Source organism: Solea solea, chromosome 6 (genome assembly GCF_958295425.1).
Source record: "Solea solea chromosome 6, fSolSol10.1, whole genome shotgun sequence".
Taxonomy (NCBI): domain Eukaryota; kingdom Metazoa; phylum Chordata; class Actinopteri; order Pleuronectiformes; family Soleidae; genus Solea; species Solea solea.
Genome location: NC_081139.1, coordinates 30,310,223 through 30,334,433, shown reverse-complemented (window position 1 = coordinate 30,334,433; position 24,211 = coordinate 30,310,223). Strand labels below are relative to the sequence as shown.

At 42.0% G+C, this 24,211-nt stretch overlaps 2 protein-coding genes across 2 annotated transcripts in view; both read left to right on the top strand.

Moving 5' to 3' along the window:
- The window catches only part of LOC131460189 (NACHT, LRR and PYD domains-containing protein 12-like), a 468,988-nt gene that overhangs the window by 233,062 nt on the left and 211,715 nt on the right, over positions 1 to 24,211 (top strand). The gene's annotated exons all lie outside the window — the stretch shown is intronic.
- Positions 1 to 24,211, top strand: part of LOC131460192 (protein NLRC3-like) — a 172,906-nt gene that overhangs the window by 48,206 nt on the left and 100,489 nt on the right. The gene's annotated exons all lie outside the window — the stretch shown is intronic.

Sequence of the window (24,211 nt, the reverse complement as noted above, 5' to 3'; positions counted from 1 at the left end):
TGAACTCTATCCACGTCACTGATGTGAACTCTATCCACATCACTGATTTGAACTCTATCCACATCACTGATGTGAACTCTATCCACATCTGCTATTTGAACTCTTTCCACATCACTGATGTGAACTCTATCCACATCACTGATTTGAACTCTATCCACATCACTGATGTAAACTCTATCCACATCTGCGATTTGAACTCTATCCACATCACTGATTTGAACTCTATCCACATCACTGATGTGAACTCTATCCACATCTGCGATTTGAACTCTATCCACATCACTGATGTGAACTCTGTCCACGTCACTGATGTGAACTCTGTCCACGTCACTGATGTGAACTCTGTCCACGTCACTGATGTGAACTCTGTCCACGTCACTGATGTGAACTCTATCCACGTCACTGATGTGAACTCTGTCCACGTCACTGATGTGAACTCTGTCCACGTCACTGATGTGAACTCTGTCCACGTCACTGATGTGAACTCTATCCACGTCACTGATGTGAACTCTATCCACGTCACTGATGCAAGTGTAGTGTTTATGGCTACAGTGTTCACATCTATATCCGCAGGTGAGGAGAAGGGAGAATCGGGAAGACAGCTGCTGACTCTGTGTCTGGGTCCCATCTCTTGCTGCTAGCATATTTAGCTGAGCTAAAAAAACTGCTGCTTTTTCTCACCTGCAGGCAGTAAGATGAGGTCAATACCTGTGGAGCTCAGGACCCTCCTGTCCACAGTTTGGCAGTGCTTGGTGCTAACTGAATGTTACCTGTGGAGAACGAGATCACATGACGTTTGTTTACAGTTTATAGTGCGTTTGAGATTTGCCTTTATGAATGTGAACCATGAAAAATGAAACACTGACTACATTTACGTGCACACGATACCTCAGTTATGATGAACAACATCTGGCAGTACCCTGATCACATGACTGTATACATGACACCCAGCCAACCACGTGTGCACACTTTGCTCCATTATTTACAGGTGAAGATGCAGCTGTTGTTATCCTGTGTGCGCTGCTTTTAGCCACTTTATAACAACAAATGCTATGCACACAGTTGTTGGACATTCCTCCCTCAGACTGCTTTGGCAAGTGCAGATTGTGGATGAAGGTTTGGACCATTAAAAAAAGAACCATTAGGTGCGAGAACCCTAATTCTTACACACGGGACCACGAGAAAAACTGTTTCAATGAAAATAAAAGTGACACTGACTCGCTCTCACACGGGGTTCAGGTGCAGCCCGACTCATCGGTGCCGGACGCAGTGAAGGTTCTAAGAATCACATCTCAGTTTATTGTACAGAGAGGCTTTTTGTTACTTCACCCCACGGAGGGTGCTTGCAATATGTGCAAGAGAGGCAGACAGAGGCTTGTTAGACACACACACATGTTTATGGCTTGTTGTGTGAATGGACCTCATCGTCGCAAACTTTCTCCAGAGCCTATGAACAACAAATGGATAGATTATTTAGCGGCTGAAAGAGATGGACTATGTAAATGTGATGATTCTGTCTCTTGGCTCCCAGAAGGTGAACATCTTTGAGGCTAAAATTCTCCCTAAACTCACACACTTGAGGAGTGCCTACATCCAAATGTCCACATCTTCTTCAAGTATTTTCAGATATACATGTGTTACACATTGATGGAAAGCTTAGAAATCACACTTCCGTGGTCTGTAAATAACGCAAAATGCCCCGCCGCCTACTTGTTGCTGGTTTTTCAATGGCTGGGCACATTTGGGCAGTGTGTGGTGTGGTGTGCTCAGTCATCAACCACTCCCTAGTTCAACGCTTTGAGTCGCTTCAATTTATCTTTTGAAAACTTTGAAAATGAATATTCTTTTTGAAAATAAAAAAAAATCTTTGTTTGTTTGTCTGTTTGTTTCATCTGAATGATTCACATAAAAAGTCAAAGACATAAGAGCACACATTTTATGAGAGGTTCATACCTGTTCACCTGTCTAAAGTTTAGACCACTTGTAATTCTAACACCATGTGTACTCGTCGGTCAGGTTTCCTCTATGTGCACTTCAAACACCTGCTGCAGTACTTCCATCACGCTGTGTCATCTCCCTGCAAACATGGTTGCAGTCACAGCTGTGTTCAAGACAGAGTAACGCACTCTCGATGTCTTTGAATGTGAGAAATGAGCAGAAAATGTGACTTTACCATTGTGCACCTTTGTTTCTTTTATTGCAGACAGACAATGCACTTGGGTCCATTACAACTGCAAGTTAAAAATGTGATTTAATTCAGTTAGACATAATATAGTATATTGGATGTAACCAGTGAACGAGCTACAGTTGTTAGATATTGTGATGTTCTGAACCTTGGCTTGAGGAAATGTTCCTCTACCTCAGGATTTTAATGGACAACCTCCACCATATGTCTACATGTGACCATGCAAAACTGTCGAGGGGCAAGGTGTCTCTTCCTGTTTAAACATGAATACATACAGCAGACGTCTTCAGGTTATTGACAACTGAGCTAAGTGTTACTATACCTCTCAAAGAATGGAATGATGATAATCATAATGATAACAATAATGATAATAATAATAAGAATAATGATAACAATTATAATAATAATAATAATAATAATAATAATAATAAATAATAACAATAATAATAGTGGTAATGGTAATAATAATGATGATAATACTACTACTACTACTAATAATAATAATAATAATAATAATAATGTTTAACTGTGTGTAACTATGTTTCCTGAAACATAGATGACTTGAGCTGCAGTGTGTAGCTTGCCAGGTCAAATTTAAGGGTTATGGTTTCTGTGGGACCTTGACGGCTACTTAGAGCCAGCTGTGAAAACACACACACACACACACACACACACACTTGACAACCAGGTGACTTGTATGAATGAGTGTAGTGTGTCCCACCTGCAAACACATGCACACATGCACATTGTTACTGCTGATGTCGAGCAAGCAAGGAATCATTTGTGATCGCAGATAGAAGTTAAATGACATAACCTGGAGATTGACCTCTGACACACACACCAGCGCAGTGAAGAACGCAGCCATCGAAGTTCCACAAACAGAGCAGACGTCGCTGCCTCATAACAGCTGCTTTAAGAAGAACAGCTTTACTGATGCACTTCATTTGTACTTCCACCATCACACACACACACACACACACACACACTAATCAATAGAGAGACATTCTCCTTCCATGTGTCCTGTGAAGTGCACACTCATTTAGAAATGTCATTTTAAATGAAACTCAAGTTTTACATTAGACATTATCTTAAGGCATTTTATATGATAAGATCAAGACCTTACAATTATTACAGAGGAAATCTCTGACAGAACCAGACTCTGCCTCCGACGGTTGGAGTAGGAGAGAGGAGACAAAGGAGGGGGAAGGGAAGGAGGTTAGTGAAGGAGAGGTGGGTGAAGAGAGGAGAGTTAGAGAACAGGATATCCTTTATCATCATCATCATCACTATCATCTTCATTATCTCATTCAGTGTGACTCTCAGAAAAGGACAAGCTGTAGATGAAAGTTGAATGAGGATCATAATCACCTCAGCTGTGTAATGTCAGCCATGGAAAACCAGGAACAAGTAGTTATTTACAGATTCCTAAAGCTTTCCATCAATGTGTAACCCTAAAGTTAGTGATGAACACATGAATTAGACATGAAGATACATGTTGAGTGAAAGAATGTGGAGTTATAAAACCACTTTTAACACGTTGTTATTGTTCCTAATAATATGACTTTATGATCATGATATTAATGATATTAGCAATATTAAAAACGTCTTTACCTTTTATTACCTTATAAGTTTGATGGTGATAAATAAATCACATGGCCTTAAAAACAAAAATTAATTTTCATTCATTCATTCATTCATTCATTCATTGTCGACCACTTTGTCGTCTACATGAGGCTCAGGGGCCGCGGGAGCCCGTCACAGCCTGCACAGGTCAGCAGTCCATCACAGGGAGACAAACAACAGTGTCCAGTGTCCACTTCTGCATGTTTAGGACTGTGGAAGGAAACCCACACACACACACACACACACACACACACACACACACACACACACACACACACACACACACGGGAGAACATGCAAACTCCACACAGAAAGGCCTTAAGTCGGACTGGATCACAGACCCAGGTTTTTTTTGCTGTAAGGCAACAGTGCTGGCCACTGCTCCACCATGTGTCCACGGGAAACTAAATGAAACTACGTCCATATTTAAGCGTTTGTCATAACTTTAGCAACATTAGCAACTGTAATGGGTCACGACAGACATGTACAAAGTGGATCCTGCACCAGGCAACAGCGATGATGTTACCACTCTAAAGTCACCACTCTTTCTGTACCACAATGCATTGAGTGCACAGAGAGGCCTCCAGAAAGAGGCGCTAACTACGAGCTAATACTCTGAGAGTGTCAGCACATTTGTGTGTGTGTGTGTGTGTGTGTGTGTGTGACTCACTCTGAGCACCAGTCGTTGGGTACTGTATGGATACATGTGTTGACTCAGTGAAATTGGCAGCATGGTCTCCAGGGAACTGTGGCTGAGGCTACGCTGGCACGCTGTTCAAACTAAACACACCTAATTACAGGCACTCCTCTGTGTGTGTGTGTGTGTGTGTGTGTGAGGGGGTGTGTGAGGGGGTGGAGCACAGCAGTCTGTGGTAAATATGATGGGCAGATTCTTCACGTCTAATAACAGTGTTATACAGTGTGTGCATTGATCATAAAACATTGTTTCAAATGGCAAAGAAACTGCTGTGTTCTTCTGTAAGAACAAGCAGGACTGATTCATCTCCTTAATTATTCATTCATTCATTCGTTCATTCATTCGTTCATGGGGCTGCTGGTACCAATCCCAGCTGACATCGGGCGAAAGGCGGGGTCACACCTTGGACAGGTCACCAGCATACAGAGAGGAACAACCACTCACACACTCACTTAAACTGATGACCCTCCAGTTACAAGCCAAGTTCCCTTTCCACTTGGCCACGGGCTGACGATATAAGATGTTCATTATGATATTAGACAGAATTGCTTGTTTTGATATAAAATGATTCACAATAAAAACATTTTCATGATGCACAAAAACAGAGAATTCAATTGAAAATTTAGCAAATAATGACGAGGATAATTGTGATTAAAACGGCTTAAATATATGTCATTTCATGTTGAGTGTAATACTTTTAATAAAGCAATGATTACAACCCAATGTCTTGTTACTATTATAAAAATACATTGAGTCTTATATTCTGTCTCTATTCCATCACCTCGCACAGTGGTGGGCGGGCCGCATGTAATCGATGGGAGGGCCACATGTGGCCCCCGGGCCACCAGTTTGACACATGTGGTTTAGAGTGTTTTTGAGGGGAAAACCACACAGATCAGGATCCCGCACCGGGATGCAAACCAGAAACCTTCCTCGCCACGTGCTCCACCATGTGGCGCTCTCTGACCCATAGTAGACTCAGACATGACAGGGAGGCCATACTCTACAGGCCTGTAGTAAAGTGACATTATGAAACATTATTCATGTTATTCAGGTCAATTCACTTACTCATTCATAGACTGTTGTTAATGTCAGTAATAAGTGAAGTTAATTAAAGCTCTAAGTCACTAAAAGGAAATATTCAGGGTTTTCCTGTGATTTTGGGCAGAAAACCATGTTTCCAACGACGATCTTGACACAATAGAAATATGAGCATTGTCTATAGCGCTGATGGGGAACCACATGTGCTGTGTGACGCCTTCCTGCGAGTTAAACTCCAGCACACACAACACATGGTTACTACGTCCAACAAGATCAAATAACAAGCAAACTCTCACGAGACGCAGACAAACGCGTCCTGTGTTGATTCAGTTTGTGGATGAAAAGTGAAGCTTCAGCTGTTTTCACTGCTGGAACTGGGCAAAAGAAGAAGGACGGATAGAAAGAGATCAAAGAACAAATAGGATCATCCCAACTTTGGCGAGTTTCGCTTCAGCTCTGTTCACCGGAGCAGGTACGACCAGTCGGATTTTTTCTATTTCAGTGCACACAGACCTGCCTGATGACCTGCCTGCCTGATGACTCATAGACATCAAATATGTCTGTCTCTTCCCTGTGACACAAGACTACAGGACATGTTGAGGATCTAGCACAGGGCTCTCAAACTCAAATGAGCTGGGGGCCACTGCTGGCACTGTCATCTCAGTGGGGGGGCCACTTGAGTGTTTGAGACGAGTATCAGAAAAAAAATCACAAATATTTCTGAAAACGGGGTTTATTTTCAAATATTGTTTGATAATATTACAATATTTCGCCTACGTTTGGAGAGCTTCTTCTTCTTCTTCTCCTACTATTTACCTTTTCTTCTTCTGCGCTTCTCTTTCATGTCGTCAGCACGTCCCGTGAAGTCATTTTGGATTTATTTACAGTATTTATTATTATAAAATATTAAATTGCACGCAAAATTGTTCTCGTAATTGTGGAAAACAAATAAATAAAAATAAACTTGAAGGGCTAAACTGCATTTTACTTTACGTCAAGATGCGGGCCGGATGTGGCCCCCGGGCCGGGAGTTTGAGAGCCCTGATCTAGCAGTTTTAGTAGTTCACTGATAAAGAGAACGACCAAGCGATAACACACACTGTCAAATAAGGAGTGATGGAAGAGTCTCACTTCCACATGAAACACAGATGCTGGAGATCTGTGTTTGAGTTCCCAAGACAACGTGGAATCTATTCTAGCTCCTAAGTATTTGTGCGTCTGTAGCACCTCAGATAGTTAGAAATGATGTATTATACATTTCTCGTGTGACAGTGAATGGTTGTTGGTCTGCTGTCCATGCTGTACGCTGCCTTTTACCGTATGTCAGCTGAGAGCGACCCTCATGTGGAGGATAAAGTGGTACAAAAGGAATGAAGGAATGAATGAGTGAATGTCTATAGTTCCTGTGAGATACTCTAAGAGCCAGTTACTTGATACATATAGTTCCCTGATGACGACAGTGGTCCATGGAAGTCACAGCCTTGCTCCTTGTCTTGGCTGGACTCAGGCCTGGATGCCAGACCTGCAGCAGGAGATCATGGATTTGGTCTTTTCCCAAAAGTGATGGTGTATTCATGTTTGTTTCTGTTTAGTATTATTCCAGGCGTGGAGACAAGGTTTGACGTGAGCAGAGGCTGCTGGATGATATACTGTACGTGTTTGGTAACATGGACGCTCGTCACCTGTGCTGTTTGTTCTTAGCTGTTACTGACTGACGTGGGAATGGGCTTTAGCGTGAAACTGGCACGCAGAAGTTCCTCCATGCGAGACAGGCATGCCACTCGTTCAGTCAGAACCTGTGAACACACACTGGTGTGCAGATTCAGAGCGGCGGGAAAAGGGGGGGAAAGCCACTTTGGCATGGACGTGTGCCCTCATAGCCCCGAGTGTCATGCACTACCTGCAAGAGATAAGAGCTCTCACATGTCCAAAAACCCTCGGGGACTGCAACATGGGAGCAGGGCCGCTGTGCTCAGAGTCGGGGGTGTCAGTCATTGAATCAACAGCTTGTATAAGCATAGTTTACCACAGATGATTGTAAAACTCTCAGTGACAGTTTATTTTAGCAGAGGTCAGAGATGTTCCCAAAGCACAGAAATCTCTCAGTACTCTGGCTTTAGTCGAGCATTTTTACACAGTCTGCTGAGAGATGTGTCTGTGCTCGCTGAGAGTCACGTGTTTGTTACAGCAGCCTGTTTTGACTTCAGCACTGAGAACCAGAGAGAGAACATGGCTGAAACACCTGGTAATCACCTGTGTACGTTACAGCTGGAGTTAGCAGAAGCTGCTAAAGTAAGGCCGTAGTCCCTTATTGAAAAGTGGATGTGAAGCCAACACTCTGACACTGGTTGATTTGAGGAGAGCGTATGAAACTAATGATCTCAATCGTTAGTTTGATTTCTTCTTTAACAGAAAATCATGTGAAATGTGTCGATGAATGTTCACAGAGTTAAACTTACAACAAAGCACAGTAATGAGTGACTGTTGGCTGTTGTCACGTGAATTTGGACGGCAGAAAAAAAATGCCGAACAATTAAATCCATTTAGATTTAGAGGAAACAGGTTTAGGTGAATATGCATCACTTTTTGTGCCGTTCCATCCATGCGGTATTTTTGAAAACGCCTCCCAGAGTGGGAACATCACAGTGAATATGAGGCTTTATGCGCTGTCATTGATTGTCTTGTGTAGGTGTCTCAATGCCTGGCTCTGCAGGTCATCACTGTGGAAGAACTGGGCTGAAACAGCAGATGATGCTACTGAAGCCTCCTTAGAGAAACTGAGTGTTTTGATTTGAAACACTCACGTCTCTGATTTTCTCTGGAGACTTTGGTGCAGATATGCACTGCTTTATTTTACAGTCCAAGTACATGTTCATTACACAAACAGTGATATTCAAGTACCGGGAAAGAACATGTTACTTTGACAGTTCATTAAGCCAGAACACAATACTTCTGGATTGGCAGTAAATGCTATTTAAAGGTAAGTAACTGGAACTCACCAATGTACTGTAGGTACTTACTAGGTAATAACTTAGTACTGACTGTCCTTGAATCTGATACTTTCTTAATATGTGTATTGTATTACCATCTAATTTCCTAGTACTCCAGTTTCCATGTACTTACTTTGTACTTTAATCTTTCTTTCTGCTACTTTGTTGATATGTATATTGAAATACCATCTACTTTTCTAGTATGTTTCCATGTACTTGGTATGTTATAACTTAGTACTTACATCCGTTCTGTATGGGTACTTTCTTAGTACATCGATTGTATTACATGTAGTTTCTTGGTAGTTTTTCATGTACTTACTAAGTAATAACATAGTACTTACTATCCTTTCTGTATGGGTACTTTCTTAGTACATCGATTGTATTACATGTAGTTTCTTGGTAGTTTTTCATGTACTTACTAAGTAATAACATAGTACTTACTATCCTTTCTGTATGGGAACTTTCTTAGTACATCGATTGTATTACATGTAGTTTCTTGGTAGTTTTTCATGTACTTACTAAGTAATAACATAGTACTTACTATCCTTTCTGTATGGGTACTTTCTTAGTACATCGATTGTATTACATGTAGTTTCTTGGTAGTTTTTCATGTACTTACTAAGTAATAACATAGTACTTACTATCCTTTCTGTATGGGAACTTTCTTAGTACATCGATTGTATTACATGTAGTTTCTTGGTAGTTTTTCATGTACTTACTAAGTAATAACATAGTACTTACTATCCGTTCTGTATGGGTACTTTTTTAATACATAGACTGTATTACCATCTGGTTTCCGAGTATGTTTCCATGTTCTTACTAGGTACTAACTTAGTAATTACATAAAGTTACTTTGGAACTTTCCTATTAACTATGTTTTGTTACCATCTAGTTTCTTACCAGGTAATTAGCGGGCTGTAAAATAAAGCGTTACTGACTTTGGTACATGGAGAGAATGATTTCAAAAGTGACACAAACTTTGGTTTCCTGTCTTATGTTGAGATACAGCAGGAAACATATTGTTGAGATATTGTATGAACTGTTTCATTCTTGTGTCATCACCAGTCAGTCAGGGTGGGCATGTGTGTCTCACACTGGCAGGTCAAAGGTCAAAGTGCCCCATACAACCACACCTAAAAAAGCTGAGCCAATGATCCTTGATGGGTTGTGTGTGTGTGATTATTTGTCTTGACTGTGACTGTGTTCTCTTGTCATCAGTGAACGCAGCAGAAACACAGGATGAGTGAGTGTAACGCGGGAACACCCGTGTGGACGGGGCGGAACTCTCACGACGACAGCGCTCCTCGTAAAAACTTCCCATGAACATTGTTATGCTAATGATTTTTCAGAGGACTTACTGGTCTTTGTCCAGTTGTGCGGCTCCGCCCATGGTGACAGCCGGTCATGCTGTGGGAGGAAAAAAAAAAAAAAAAACACACGCATTTACACAAATGACAAAGTTAATGGACTCCGAATGCTATGGACATGGAAACTGGATGATTGCTCACATGTCTTTGTATGTGTGTGTGTGTGTGGTCCTGAGGGTGTGTGCTGCTTTGAGCATGTACACACACACGAGACAGGGACACAGAGAGAGTTATTTGGGTAAAAACATGTTTAAGACTCTTCATTTCAGCTCTGTAAACCCTCAGAGGACAGTAGTTTGTTTTTGTCTTTTTCAACATCTGCTTCTGTTGTTTTACAGTAACTGAAGCCAGTGTTTGGTTAAAACAGCAAGAACTGTTGCCATGATTGATCAATAATTCCATAATAACCTTTCCACGTTACGCAAACATCCAAGAGAGACAATGATTGTTACATCGTCCTCCCTGATGAGCCTTGAGTTAGGTATGCAAACTAGTCTGCGTGGTCCCTCGCCTGCCATTGGAGCGGATGGGCGGAGTCACAGGTGGACTGGACAGTGATTGGTGCGGCCGCAGAACTCTCAATGGAAGAAGACAAGAAGCGCTTTCCCAGTCCATGCCGGGCGCCTCTGAGCGTCACAGCGCCTCCTGCTGAGTAGCAGTTTGTCTTGTTTGTGAGTTTGCTGAGTGACATTTGTTCCAAGTCTTTGGCTCCAAACTGGGCTTCGGTACTTAGATTGCAAAAACTGATTCCTCCTTTTCATTGTAGACCTGTTTATACTCTTGTCTGGAGACACTAGGGTTAGTTATTTTAAAAGTGCAGTTTGATTTCTGTAGTTGACTAATAGCTAACTTAGTCCTTTTTTATTTGCTTTTGTTTTGTTTGAACAGCATCTGTTTCTTTTTCTTTGTCAGATTATTTGTAAAATAAATGATTTTATTTAACCATATGACATCTTGGTGATTCATGTTGCTTCCCTTCTGACGAGCCGGGACGTAACAATGATACTTTCCAGTGAGCGCGAGGATCTGTGTCCAGTAAGCTGTGAGCCAAAGATGCAGAGATGTTGTCTGCACAGGTGACCAAGTGTTTAGGGAGAAATGATAGAATTGAGCAGATGCAGTGCACAGAGGGACGCAGCAGTGCTCTGCTGTTTAACCCTCACAAGCATTAAGTTTAAATGCATTTTTCATTTAAGGCCATGTTGAATCCATCCATCCTCCACAGGAGGGTCACAGGTGCTGTGGCAATAGGCGGGGTACAACCTTGGACAGTTCGCCAGTCCATCGCAGGTCACACATGGAGAAAAACAACCATTCACTCTTACATTCACACCTATAGAATGACCAATTGACCTCATCCCCAGATTGCATGTTTTTTTCAGAGAACCAGGAGAAGAGGAAAGGAGGGGGGGCTGGCAGTGTTTGGGAATGATGGCTGGTCCCTAACTGTGTTTCCATGAGAGATAGTAGCAACATAATCAGCCATGCCGTTCCCTTCTTTGTAATACTGAAGTTAAATGGTACAGTAAGGTCAGGGTGGAGCTCGACAGGTTCCACCCACAGTCACAGGAAAACATCACTCCACTGTGATCGGTGTAAATATCCCATGGAAGTCAAAGAAAATCTAAATAGACGATAAAAGAAGACGATAAATGCTCAATGTCCTCTATTGTTATCTGTTGTGTTGATGTTGATGTTTGTTGTCTTCACACCGCTATAATAATAATAATAATAATAATAATTCATTTGCTTTAAGGGCACCTTACAATACATGATTAAAAGAGCAGTAAATACAATAAAAGTAAATACACTCTAAAAAGTAACTGTTAACACCACTTGATTTAATACATGGACGCAAGTTAAAAATTGTAATTAGTTAATTTAGATAAACCTTCTAAGTTGCAAACTTTATTTTTTTAAGTTGTGATCAAATAATAATGTTGGTAATTAGATCAAATTAATTTTGTATATCATTTATACTCAAATTTCATTGTTTGTGGGTTTAAAACAAAATTCAAGTTGTTGTAACTTAAAAAACTTAGTTTAATAACTTAATTTTTATCTCAACATTGACTTGACAAGTTGAAGTTCCCTCTCCTACCCACACAACGTGCCTGGACTAGTTCTGAGTAGAGACGGTTGTTAGGAGGCTGAACAACCTTGATAAAAGCAACATTTCATGGTGAGTCAAATTGAATTCTAATAGTTCTACTGAAGTATTGGGTTTACATTTGTTTCACTGACTTTCATTCAGATAAAGCCTGTGTGCCCAGCAAGAGAGAGCTGTTGGGAAAAGGATTATTCACATGTAGCTCATTGCATGCGGCCGCCAGCTACATGTCACAGCCACAATTAAAAATAATAATAAGAATTATAATAATAATAATTGTTCGTTCACATGTATATAGCTGTGTTGTTCCAAAGTGTGGTTTGATGTTTCTGTGAGAGGAATCAAAGAGGTAAGCAAACTATTTCTTTTATTTTGTCTGCCTGTTTAAAATCTGGAGAACGAGATTTGAGTCATGTGTTTGTAAGAGCCATGTGACTGTAATGATGTCATCGTAAAAGACTTTGGACAATCTAATCAGATTTACACTTTGTAAAATGTCCCATTGTCTTCAAAGATGGGTTTTGAGTGCAAACTGTGTACATTTGAAACCTCCACACAAAGTGGGTTGCTACGGCACTACAGGTTACGTCATGGTCACGGTGGGGAACGTCTGCCATGTATTCACCAAGACTGTTTTTGTTCATTTAAAACATGGGGTAGCCTTAGATCACATCTGTCAAGACAGCACTCTCATGAAGCTCAGCAAGTGTCAGATCACAAACTGGAAGACTATAATTCCCTCTTTTTTTTGCTTTACAAGGACAATTAAGAGTTCGAGACCAGCTTTGAAAGTCACGTGATGAAAATTGCCATCGTTGGAGACAGGTCTAACCCTGGATCAGATCACTGGATGACAACGATTGTCGTGGAAGGAACCAAATGTTTGGTTGAGAAGGATATTCCAAGGTCCTGTGCCTTGTTGATGGGCATCATTTATGCCCTCAACATCAGCTACTGCAAGAAACTTAAATAGACTTTTGAAGTTCTTCAAAAGTTGTTCCTTGGCGTGGATGGGCTGACATGCAGTGCTAAAGTCATGGGTCTGAAAAACACTATTTTCTAAAAATCTCAGATCCATCATTTTCTTCAGATGAAACAACCAAAAAAATGAGAATGTTTCTGTCAGGTTAGTTAATGTTCTGCTGTTCAATCCTGTCGTGACAGTGGACAAAACAAAGGTCTTGTTTAAAGAAATATGTCCATATTTGAGCCCAAAGAGAATATTTTTGTGTGTGTTTTTGAAATGAATGATGTGGGCTTACTTGTGACGATTATACTTGTGTTGCTATGCAGCTTTTAGTCACTTGCAGTCAGTCTCTTGCCGTAACATGGCTTTTGCTGTTACAGTACGTATCCATGGAGACAGCGGTTTTGAGGTGGTCACACTTATTTAAGATGTTTAAGGAATACATAACACATCAGGATTACATAATGCTTTTGTCACTGAGGAGAAGTTGAAATTTGAGTTTGTTTTCTTATTTTGCAATCTCAAGTTTAGTTCAAAATAATAAAAAAAGAAGTTAATTGCAAAAGCAGTGGTTGAACTGTCTTTCTTGAAAGCTACTACATTACCAAAAAAAAATTTCTTTTTAGAGTGTAGAATACAGGCAGTGATAAATACAATATTCAAAGTTCAAATGTTAAAAACTTAAAAACAACAAGAGAGCTTGGAGGGCCTGGTGGAGACATAGAGTTGGGTGTCATCTTCAAAGCAGTGGAAGGAGATGTTAAGTTTTCTGAAAATATGGCAGAGGGAAAGGAGATAGATTATGAATAGGAGGGGCCCCAGGACAGAGCCCTGGGGAACACCACATGTGAACAGGGAGCATTGGGATCTCTAGTGCTTGGTATTTAATAAAATGGAAGCGGTCGAAAAGATAGGAATTGAACCAGGTGAGACAGGTGCCAGAGAAACCGGGTGAAGGAAGTCTGTCCAGGAGAATGGGGGTGGGGGTGGGAGACGGTGTCAAATGCTGCAGTGAGATCAAGGAGGATGAGGATGGTGACGAGTCCAGAAGGACGAGGGCTGTGGGAGGGTCTGCAGCCAGATTGGAACTGTCCGTAGAGATTATTGTTGGTGAGATGAAGGTGGACCTGGGCTGCAACTGTTGTTTTGTGGGATTTTGGAGATGAAAGGTTGGAGGTGGGGTGGAAGTAATTCAGGTTGGTGGGGTCTGAGCCAGGTTTCTTCATTACTTGAAGAAGAGTTATTGCAGCAGTTTTAAGGGAAGATGGGACATGCTATAATTAAAGTTGATATCAGTAAAACCATTTTATCAACAATCTTTGCTGCTGCTTATATAAATGACATTGTAGTTCTATAAACATGTCATCACTGACTCTAACTGTCCTGTATAAACTTGATACAGTTGTTGTGTATCTGCTCCTGGTCTCTCTCTCTCTTCTGTCTCTACCTCATCTCCCTCTTGTCCTTTCTCTCCCCCCTTTCTGTCCCCCACCTCTCCTCTGTCCCTCATTTTCCTTTCACCCCAACCGTCGAGGCAGATGACTGCACATCTCTGAGTCTGGTTCTGTCACAGATTTCTTCTTCTGTTTTCTCTCCACTGATGCCTAGTGTTTGCTCATTGTGTGAACTGTTGTGTTTCTCTGCTCTCCTTGATGTTGTCTATGTACAGACCTGAGATCATGTATGTTATGATTTGGTGCTATACAAATAAAATAAAATAAAATAAAATTGAATTGAATTGAATTGAATTGAATTGAATTGAATTGAATTGAATTGAAACAGGGAAAGCAGACAATATTTAACAAGAGCGGTTGGAAGGGGATCAAGTAGTGGGGGACAGCAGGAATAGGGTAAGATGGAGTGGTGTTAGTGGAAGAGGACAGTTGCTGGTGGATGTCTTGGATGTTGGAGTTGAAAAAAGACATTAGAGTGTCACAGTAGATGAGTGGCGAGAGTCATACATCAAACATCAAACATCCTGACCTCATGAAGGGCATTCAAAAGATATCAGTGAAATGGGAGATACAGGATTAGAATGCATGGCCAAATGTGTGGAGTGAGGACATCCAAATTACAGATCAACAAAAGAAAAGGCAAAAAGCAGAAAACAGAAAACAACAAAAGAAAAGAAATTGGAATTTGTAATAATATGTTTCTTAAAAGACAGGTTATGATCTAATATACAGGCCCAACATACACCCACCAGATAGACTTTCTCTTGGTCAGTATACTATTTGAATTCAAAGGTACTCAGGGTCGTTAGGTACCATACACTTGACCTTGGGAGGCTGATGTCCTGACTGCTGGACATTCATGAGGGGGCTAGTGAGTGGATGAGAGCATATGAAGAGAAAACAGTGGGAGACAATCTTGACACTTGGAGACCCCAGGTCTTGGAACAGCAGCAGTAGAGAACCTACTGCACTCCAGAGGGAAAGGCTGGAGTTGAATCCCATGGCAGATGAGACTAAGTTCAAGGCTTCTCAAGGGATGATGTGGAGAGCAGTACAATGTGAATCTCCCACTACAATAGACCAAGAGGTGCTGAAAAGATTTGGAGATACAAAATGAGCCTGTGACAAGAAAGCTGGCACAGTTACAGCTTTGGACATTGAAAATAAATGCAAGATCGAAGACAAGTTCCAGTGATGAACAGTGATGTTGACAGTGTCACTCACAGCAATGAACAATGACTTCAAGGATGCTGCCACACCACATGTGTGCTGTGGATGTGGTGAAACTGGACACATTGTGGAACACTGCACAAGTTAACAAGCTGACCCTGGTTAAGTGCAACGTGGTTGTGGAGCTCAGCCTGGTCAAGGTGAAGGTGTTAGTACATTTGTGAGCATAATATTTCTATAAGGGGGGAACTTTTGAAAAGTGACGACCAAAAAGGCCAAATTTGGCTTCTGCCCAAAGTTCCATTCATCAATTGGGAAGAACTGTGTTATGAAAAAGTATACCATTATATTTTGTCTCTACTGGAGATGTATGTTGGTGTTTCATGATTTGGATTTCATTTTCATTATTAAACTATGATACAATCCAATGTGAACATCTATTGGTTCAGGAAAGTAGTGAGTTCACAATGAAGACTATAAATCAATGATAAAAGATTATTGGATCTCAAAAGAGCAATTGATTGAAGTGTTAACTCCTATTGCAATATGTATGTTGTTCCCCTGCACAACAGTGTGTGAAGTATGATGGTGGAGTGATAAATTAGCATGTTGGAATTAAGTTCAATGTGACTTATCGTTGATTCATCTAGTTTAGGATTGGCACAGTTCAAATCTGTGCGAGGGGGGAATGATGGAAATACATTTTGGAACAGTTTTGGAACGATAACATAAATTTGTATGCAGAGTAGTTTAATACTACACTGAGAATCTCATTCTCAGATGGACGGTTTGGATATTTAATGATGAACCATGTAGGCATTAGAAATAATAAAGCAATACATAGTGATAGTGTTGAACCATTTCGGTCATTGGATTAAAGTAGTACCATCGGACAACCTTGGAGCAGAAACGGTTGATGAAAGATGTTTTTGGAATTTGAAAAAATCATTTGAATTGACTGCTGGATTTGAACTGAATTTGAATTGAATATTATTTAAACTAAATGTAATCCCAGTTGGGAATTAGGTCAATTGGACCTTCTAAATTGACCATATGTGTGAGTATGAGAGTGAATTGTTGTTTGTCTATATGTGATCCTGTGATGGACTGACTGTCCAGAGTGTGCCTATTGCCTTATGTCTGAGATTAGCACAGCATCTCTGCAATCGCCATATGGAGAATGGAGCAGTAGAAAATCCATGGATGGATTTTCCATATTTCAGTTCCATTTGTGTATTTGTATTTGACATGTATTGAATATCCAAAGGTAACTAAGAAGCAAACAGCATGTGAAAGTATCACATCATCATATCATATCATATTCAAAGCCAAGGTCTGGTTTAAGAGATTTAATGCAATGCTAAGAATTAAGTTCAATGAAATGTGTACTAACACTACACTAAATTGAGCGTATGTTTGGCCGCTTGCAATTATGAGTCACGGCATGCTAATTCACACCAGTGTTAATGCTGCATGAAGTGGTCGACGTATGCTAATACTGCTGCTGTAGGGACCCACAACTGCATTGTTTGGATCAAATAACCCACATTAGTTGGCTGCCCTCCATAGGCTTGTCTGTAGGTCTGTTTACTTTCAGAAAAGATGGTGGGAGCCTTTCTTGAGTGACTGATGCTGCCTGTGACCCTGTGCACCTGAAGGGGGTCCAAAGAGAAGTTGAATGAGCCAATATACTGCGATGAGACCAACATCATCAGCAATCCAGGCTACAGAAGCGTGGCGTCGTGTCCACTGAGCCAGTGCACACAAGTGTTGGACAAAATCAAGGCAATATTAAAGCAACACTGGAGCGGGTTTGACAACTTGGACATGGTCTCTGAGAGCACAAGAGAGCTGTTTTCATTCCAACAAACTGCTTTGGATGTTTTTTGTAGGAACATCTGCAAGTATAAGGGAGCGACGGCTGGAAAACAGTACAACAACAGGATACACTGATGCAAAGTACCATGGATATTATATTACATCGCATTAGAAGGCAACGCTACTGAAGTTTTAACATCTGAATAACATATTGGGTGATATGTTTGTGAATGGGTTTCTATACAGAAATCTGTATTTCTTATGTTGTTATGTTTTTGTGATCTCTGACAATGGTTTGAAATATTTTGTTGTACACCAATATTACTGTTTGATAACATTGATAGAGAAAGTGTTACATGACCAATTGGCAAAAAGGGTCATAAAATGAGAAGGTGAATGGTAATTGTTAATTGTAATGGAGACTTCTTGTCCTGATTGGCTCAAGGATGGGAGTTTCTCCAATTTTATTTTAGAAGAGGTCTCCTAGTCTTTGTCCCACCTTTTAGGAGGGGTGGTTTTTCTGATTGGGAGATAACAGCTGATCCTGGGTTCCCTTACACCCACACGTGAAGAGTATTTGTTTTAAAGGAGTGTGGCTGGAAGGAAATCGACGGATGTGGCTAAGTGTAGCCACATTTGGTCTGATTAAGATAGGTGATTAGTTTACCTAGTCTAAAATAGTTAAAAGAATAGGACATCACATAGTAAACTACTCAATTAGTGTAAGTATTTAAATGAAGTTTCTTGAATTTAAATATAAGACTGAATGAAGGGAATTTTGTTGAAGCAAGCAGGCAAGCGTGATTACATCAACGCTACTAAAAGGAGCTGTATTCATTATTTTGCATTATTTTGGAGGGGGGAATGAAGTATCTGATGTAGATGAACACATTAACACAGCTACATTCTGTCTCGAATAAGTTAAAGATGTGCATTCCATTGCAGTTGAAAAGTAACCAGGAAATTCCTCATGGGGGTCACGAGCATGACCCAGGACAGTTTTTACGACACATTTATGGGCCAATCCTGGGCCAGTCCTAGAAAAGGCTTTTTGAAGAAACGCAGATACTTCCTATATTTGGAAATAAGGGGTCCCGAGGTCAAACCTGTTGTTGATTCTCTAACATTTACGATCATATGTTGTGTAGGAGGAGAATGTTAGAGAAACCCTTCAAAGTATGGACCTGCTCCTATGCAGGCACAATTGTTCAGAGATTCGGCAGGAACGTTCTCCCAAGCTGCTGCAGAGCTTGGTCTGACGCTTGACTTAACCAAATCAAATCCCTTTTGTTGGCTACGAGTCTTGTGTCAGAGGGGTTCTTTCTACACCATGAACTCATCACCTATCATTCGTAAGAAGAAGGAAGCCTGACTAAAAACCACACTCTGAACCTTCTTTTATTGCTTTTGGTAAGGAAACTGAACAGTACACAGTACAAAAAGAAGAAAGCTGCTAAAACTATTCACTTATGCTCTATTTTTAATGTATTTATTAGAATCTGCCCCTGGCTCTGGTCTTAACTAATGTGTCTGAATGTATTAATGACTCTGTTTGCATGTTGTTATTGTTTTGTATTATAAAGATTCAATAAAGATATCAATTCTTGAAGAAAAAAGGAAGGATGTTGTTTTCTTCCATTCACTGATAAACTGTATGATAATCACTGTCACATGACTCAGGGATTATATATATTATTGTCCAAGAAAATAATAATAATAATAATAATAACATTAAGTACTTTGATGATGATTAAAAAAACAATTCCATTGAATATGATTTTTGGTCTCTTTGCTATGCTTTGTATTTTGGTTTAAATGTCAAAGTTCAAATTTCTAACTGTTTTTGTAGGTGGTTTACAGATAAAGCTTATTGTTATAATTACAATTTATGGTAAATATAATAATCCTAAAATATGAAAATAAAGTCAGGCCAGAAAACCTGCAGACTCACGATCATATTATTAGGAACAACAACAACAACGTGTTAAACGTAGTTTGATTAAAGTATTTCTAGTTTTTCTTTCAATTCCTTAAAGTGTTTTTCTTTGAGTTTTTTGAGCTTACTTGAAATACTAATAACTTTCCCCCTTACGGCCGTTTTTAATGCATCCCATACTATCATTGGATTAGTTTCCTGATTATCGTTATCTCGCAAATAGTTTTGACTTTCTAGTTTTATTTGTTCCACCAATGATTTGTTGTTAAGCAATCCTTTGTTCATTCTCCGTAAGGTTTCTCTTTGCCTGCATTTCAAGATGATTTTGAAATAAACTGCTTTGTGGTCCGACACATCTCTTTGGTTAGGATGTGTCATATCCAGAAAGTTGTGTTAAGTTATGTTTAGTTTTGCCTTCTATTTGTTTTGTGACTTCCTGTTTTATTTTGACATCTCTCTTTCCTCTTGTTTCAGATAACTTGCCCTTCCCCTGTAGTTTTCCCGCCAGTCTGATTATCTTCCCCGCCCTGATTGTTTCCACCTGTTCCCCATTTACTTTGAGTTACATATAGCCTGTGCTTCCCTCTGCCCTGCGTCAGTTCGTCTTGTCTGTCATGCCAGAGAACCCACGCCAATCCATGCCACGTCAATTGTTTGTAAGGTTTTTGCTTTTGTTAGTTGCTACTTTGTTTTGTCCCTTTTTGAGCCATCAGAGTTTTTTCCTCGTGAAGAGTGATTTTGATTTGGCACCTTGCCCAGACCTTTTGTCTCCTCCCAGTGAGTGATTATAATTTGTTACTTTGGCCTTTTGCTTATCTAGTGATTCCTCGATAGAGTGATTTTCTGTTGATACTTTTCCTCCCTTTGAGAGTGATTTTTATTTGTTACTTTGTCCAATAAATTGGAATATTTTTGGAAGTTGTCTCTGAGTCGTGCTATTGGGTTCAAGTCCTTGTTCGGTTGTGACATTACGAACTGACCAGCATGAACCCAGCCGACTCAGAACAACTGACAGCGGCCGTTCGCTCCCAGAACACCCGCCTGACTCAGCAGGAGGAGCACATGGCCTCTCTGCACAGTGGTGTGAAGGGGATGGCTAAAAGTCAGGAGGAGTTCAAAGCCTCTATGACAGCCCAAGTTAACCTCCTGGCAAACCAAGTACATCAAGTCCTTGCTCATCTCACAAGGGATCCCTCTCCCTCAGACACCATGACCACACCATCTCCGGCGGATACCAGAGCTTCATTGATCTCAGCTCCCCATGCCACGACTCTTCGCCTTTCCCCCCCAGAAAAGTTTTCTGGTGAGTCAGGAGGATGTCGGGCGTTTATTGTGGACTGTGATATGCATTATGAACACTTGCCCTCAGCCTTTCCTACGGAACGATCGAAGGTGGCATTCATGATCTCCCACCTCACCGGGAGGGCGAGGGCATGGGCTACGGCTGAATGGTCTCGGGATTCAATGATCTGCGGATCCCTCAAGGAGTTTAAACAGGCTCTGCGGAAGGCTTTCGATCCCCTCTCATCCGACCAAGAGAAAGCACGTGAGTTGAGCAACATCAAACAAAATAGAGACTCTGTTTGTGACTATGCTATCCGCTTTCGCACCCTAGCCACGGATAGCGGATGGAATGCCACGGCCCTGTATGATGTTTTTCTCAAGGGACTTTCAGATCAAATTCAAGACTTGTTAGTGCCCCTAGATTTGCCTTCTGATCTAGACTCAGTAATGACTCTGGCCATAAGAACAGGCAACCGCTTACAGGAGCTACAACGAAGCCGAATGGCCTCTGCAGCTGGTCGTCATCAGGGTCGCGCTGCTGTCACTACACCCAGTTGGCGGAGCTCCTCACGTGCTCCATCACCCATTACCCGGAGGGAGAGGCCATCCGAGGAGGTGGAGGAGCCCATGCAGTTGGGGCGAACCAAACTGTCCACAGAGGAGCGCCGTCGTCGCCTGCAGGAAGGCAGGTGCTTCTATTGCGGACAGCAAGGGCATCTGCTAGCAGCGTGTCCGACAAAAGGCACAGGCTCACCAGTCAACAGGGGGGTACTGGGGAGACGTTTCTCCTCCACGGAATTCCCTCCTCGAGCTTTCACCCAGACTAAGGTGAGGCATCACAACACCACACTTAGTTTGGAGACTCTCATTGACTCGGGGGCTGATGAAAGTCTCATGGACTGGGATTTTGCCATGAGACTCAAGCTAAAAACAGAACAATTATCTCAGCCTATAGAGGCCAGCGCTCTCGATGGCAGTCTGATTTTTCGAGTGACGCACAAGACTGAACTGCTCACAGTTATCATTGATAACCACTATGAACTTATGCAATTTCATTTATATAACTCTGCCCAGTATCCTCTCATTTTGGGTTTTCCCTGGCTGAAGAAACATAACCCGCACATTCACTGGAGTACTGGGAGGGTCTTGAACTGGGCAGAAGAATGTAAAACCAAGTGTTTAAAGTCTTGTCATAATGTGAAAACTAGTGATAACATTGCCTCTGTTCATGTCACAGACTCTGAAACTCCTGACCTGACTTCAGTCCCAAGATGTTACCACGAGTTGAGTGAGGTATTTAGTAAAAAGAAGGCAACCTCCCTTCCTCCCCACAGGCCTTATGATTGCCCCATTGATTTGATCCCGGGGTCCCCTATTCCTAAGGGTAGACTATATTCCATCTCTGGCCCCGAAAAGAAGGCTATGACCGAGTATATTGAGTCCTCGTTAAAGGCTGGTCTTATCCGCCCCTCTTCATCTCCAGCGGGGGCAGGGTTCTTTTTTGTGGGAAAGAAAGATGGGACACTTCGACCATGTATAGACTATGCACCACTTAATGACATAACTGTTAAGAATCGGTACCCTCTGCCACTAATGTCATCAGCTTTTGATCAGCTTCAGCAAGCTAAGGTTTTCACTAAATTAGACCTCAGAAACGCCTATCATCTGGTTAGGATCAGAGAGGGGGATGAATGGAAAACAGGCTTTAACACTCCTAGTGGTCATTACGAGTACCTAGTCATGCCGTTTGGGTTGACCAATGCTCCTGCTGTCTTCCAAGCAATGATCAACGATGTACTGAGAGACTTCCTGAACCACTTTGTGTTCGTGTATTTAGATGACATATTGATCTTCTCCCCAGATTTAGACTCTCATGTGCATCATGTACGGCAGGTTCTCCAGCGACTGCTGGAGAACCAATTATATGTCAAGACAGAAAAGAGCGAATTCCATGCCGACACTGTATCTTTCCTTGGCTTTATCATAGCCCCTGGAAAGGTGCAAATGGATCCGGCTAAAGTTAGCGCTGTGGCTCAGTGGCCAACACCTGATAGCCGCAAAAAGGTTCAACAATTCTTAGGATTTGCTAACTTTTACAGGAGGTTTATCCGAAACTTCAGTGCCACAGCTGCACCTCTACATGCACTCTCCTCAGTCTCCCTTTTTGTGGTCCCCTCAAGCTGAGGAGGCCTTCCAGCAGCTCAAAGTGCGATTCACTACTGCCCCCATTCTCACAGTTCCTGATCCCAGCCGGCAGTTTGTGGTGGAGGTGGATGCCTCCAATAATGGAGTGGGGGCAGTACTCTCCCAGCACTCTGAGAAGGACAACAAGCTTCATCCCTGCGCCTTCCTGTCTCATAAACTCTCGCCGGCAGAGAGAAACTACGATGTTGGGAACCGTGAGTTATTAGCAGTGAAAAAAGCTTTGGAAGAGTGGAGACATTGGTTAGAGGGCGCACAGCACCCATTCATTGTATGGACAGATCATAAGAATCTGGAATATATTCGCAAAGCAAAGAGACTGAACTCTCGCCAAGCCAGATTGACATTTTTTTTTAACAGATTTAACTTTGTTTTGTCTTATAGGCCGGGGTCCCAGAACACCAAGCCCGATGCCTTGTCCCGTCTGTTTGACCCCGAGCCTACTGCCAAGGAACCGGAGCCCATCCTACCACTGAACCGTGTGGTAGGAGCGGTGAGTTGGCAGATAGAATCTCAGGTGAAGCAGGCTAATGGTGAGAATCCGACACCTAGTGGTTGTCCGGAGAATCGCTTGTTTGTCCCTGTTGTTATGCGTCCACAGGTGATCCATTGGGCTCACACCGGACTGCTCACCTGCCATCCAGGAGTTAAGAGGACCATGTACGTCATTTCCCAGAGGTTTTGGTGGCCCTCCATGGAGAGGGAGGTTCGGGAGTATGTGGAGGCGTGTTCCATCTGTGCCCGCAACAAGACCTCCTCCAGAGCGCAGATGGGGTTGCTGCAGCCACTCCCTGTTCCCACTCGTCCATGGGCTGAGATCTCACTCGACTTCGTCACGGGGCTCCCGGTCTCTGAAGGAAACACCACTGTGCTCACAGTGGTAGACAGGTTTTCTAAAATGACTCATTTCATAGCATTACCCAAGCTTCCATCTGCCAAAAGAACGGCAGAGATTATGATGACTCAAGTATTTCGTATTCATGGTTTTCCCAAAGACATTGTTTCAGACCGGGGGCCCCAGTTCATATCCAGGTTCTGGAAAGAGTTCTGCAAGCTCATCGGAGCCACCGTCAGCCTCACCTCTGGTTATCACCCAGAAGCCAACGGCCAGACGGAACGTCTCAACCAGGAGTTAGAGACCTGTCTTCGATGCCTGGTGTCGCAGAATCCGGCTTCCTGGAGCAAGAAGCTGGTGTGGGTGGAATATGCCCACAACTCTCTTCTCACCTCGGCAACTGGCATGTCTCCATTCCAGTGCGTCTTCGGCTACCAGCCCCCTGTCTTCTCCGAGACAGAAAAGGAGATCGTCGGCCCATGCCATGGTCCGGCGATGCCACCGCATCTGGGCAGCCGCCCGTAAGGCACTC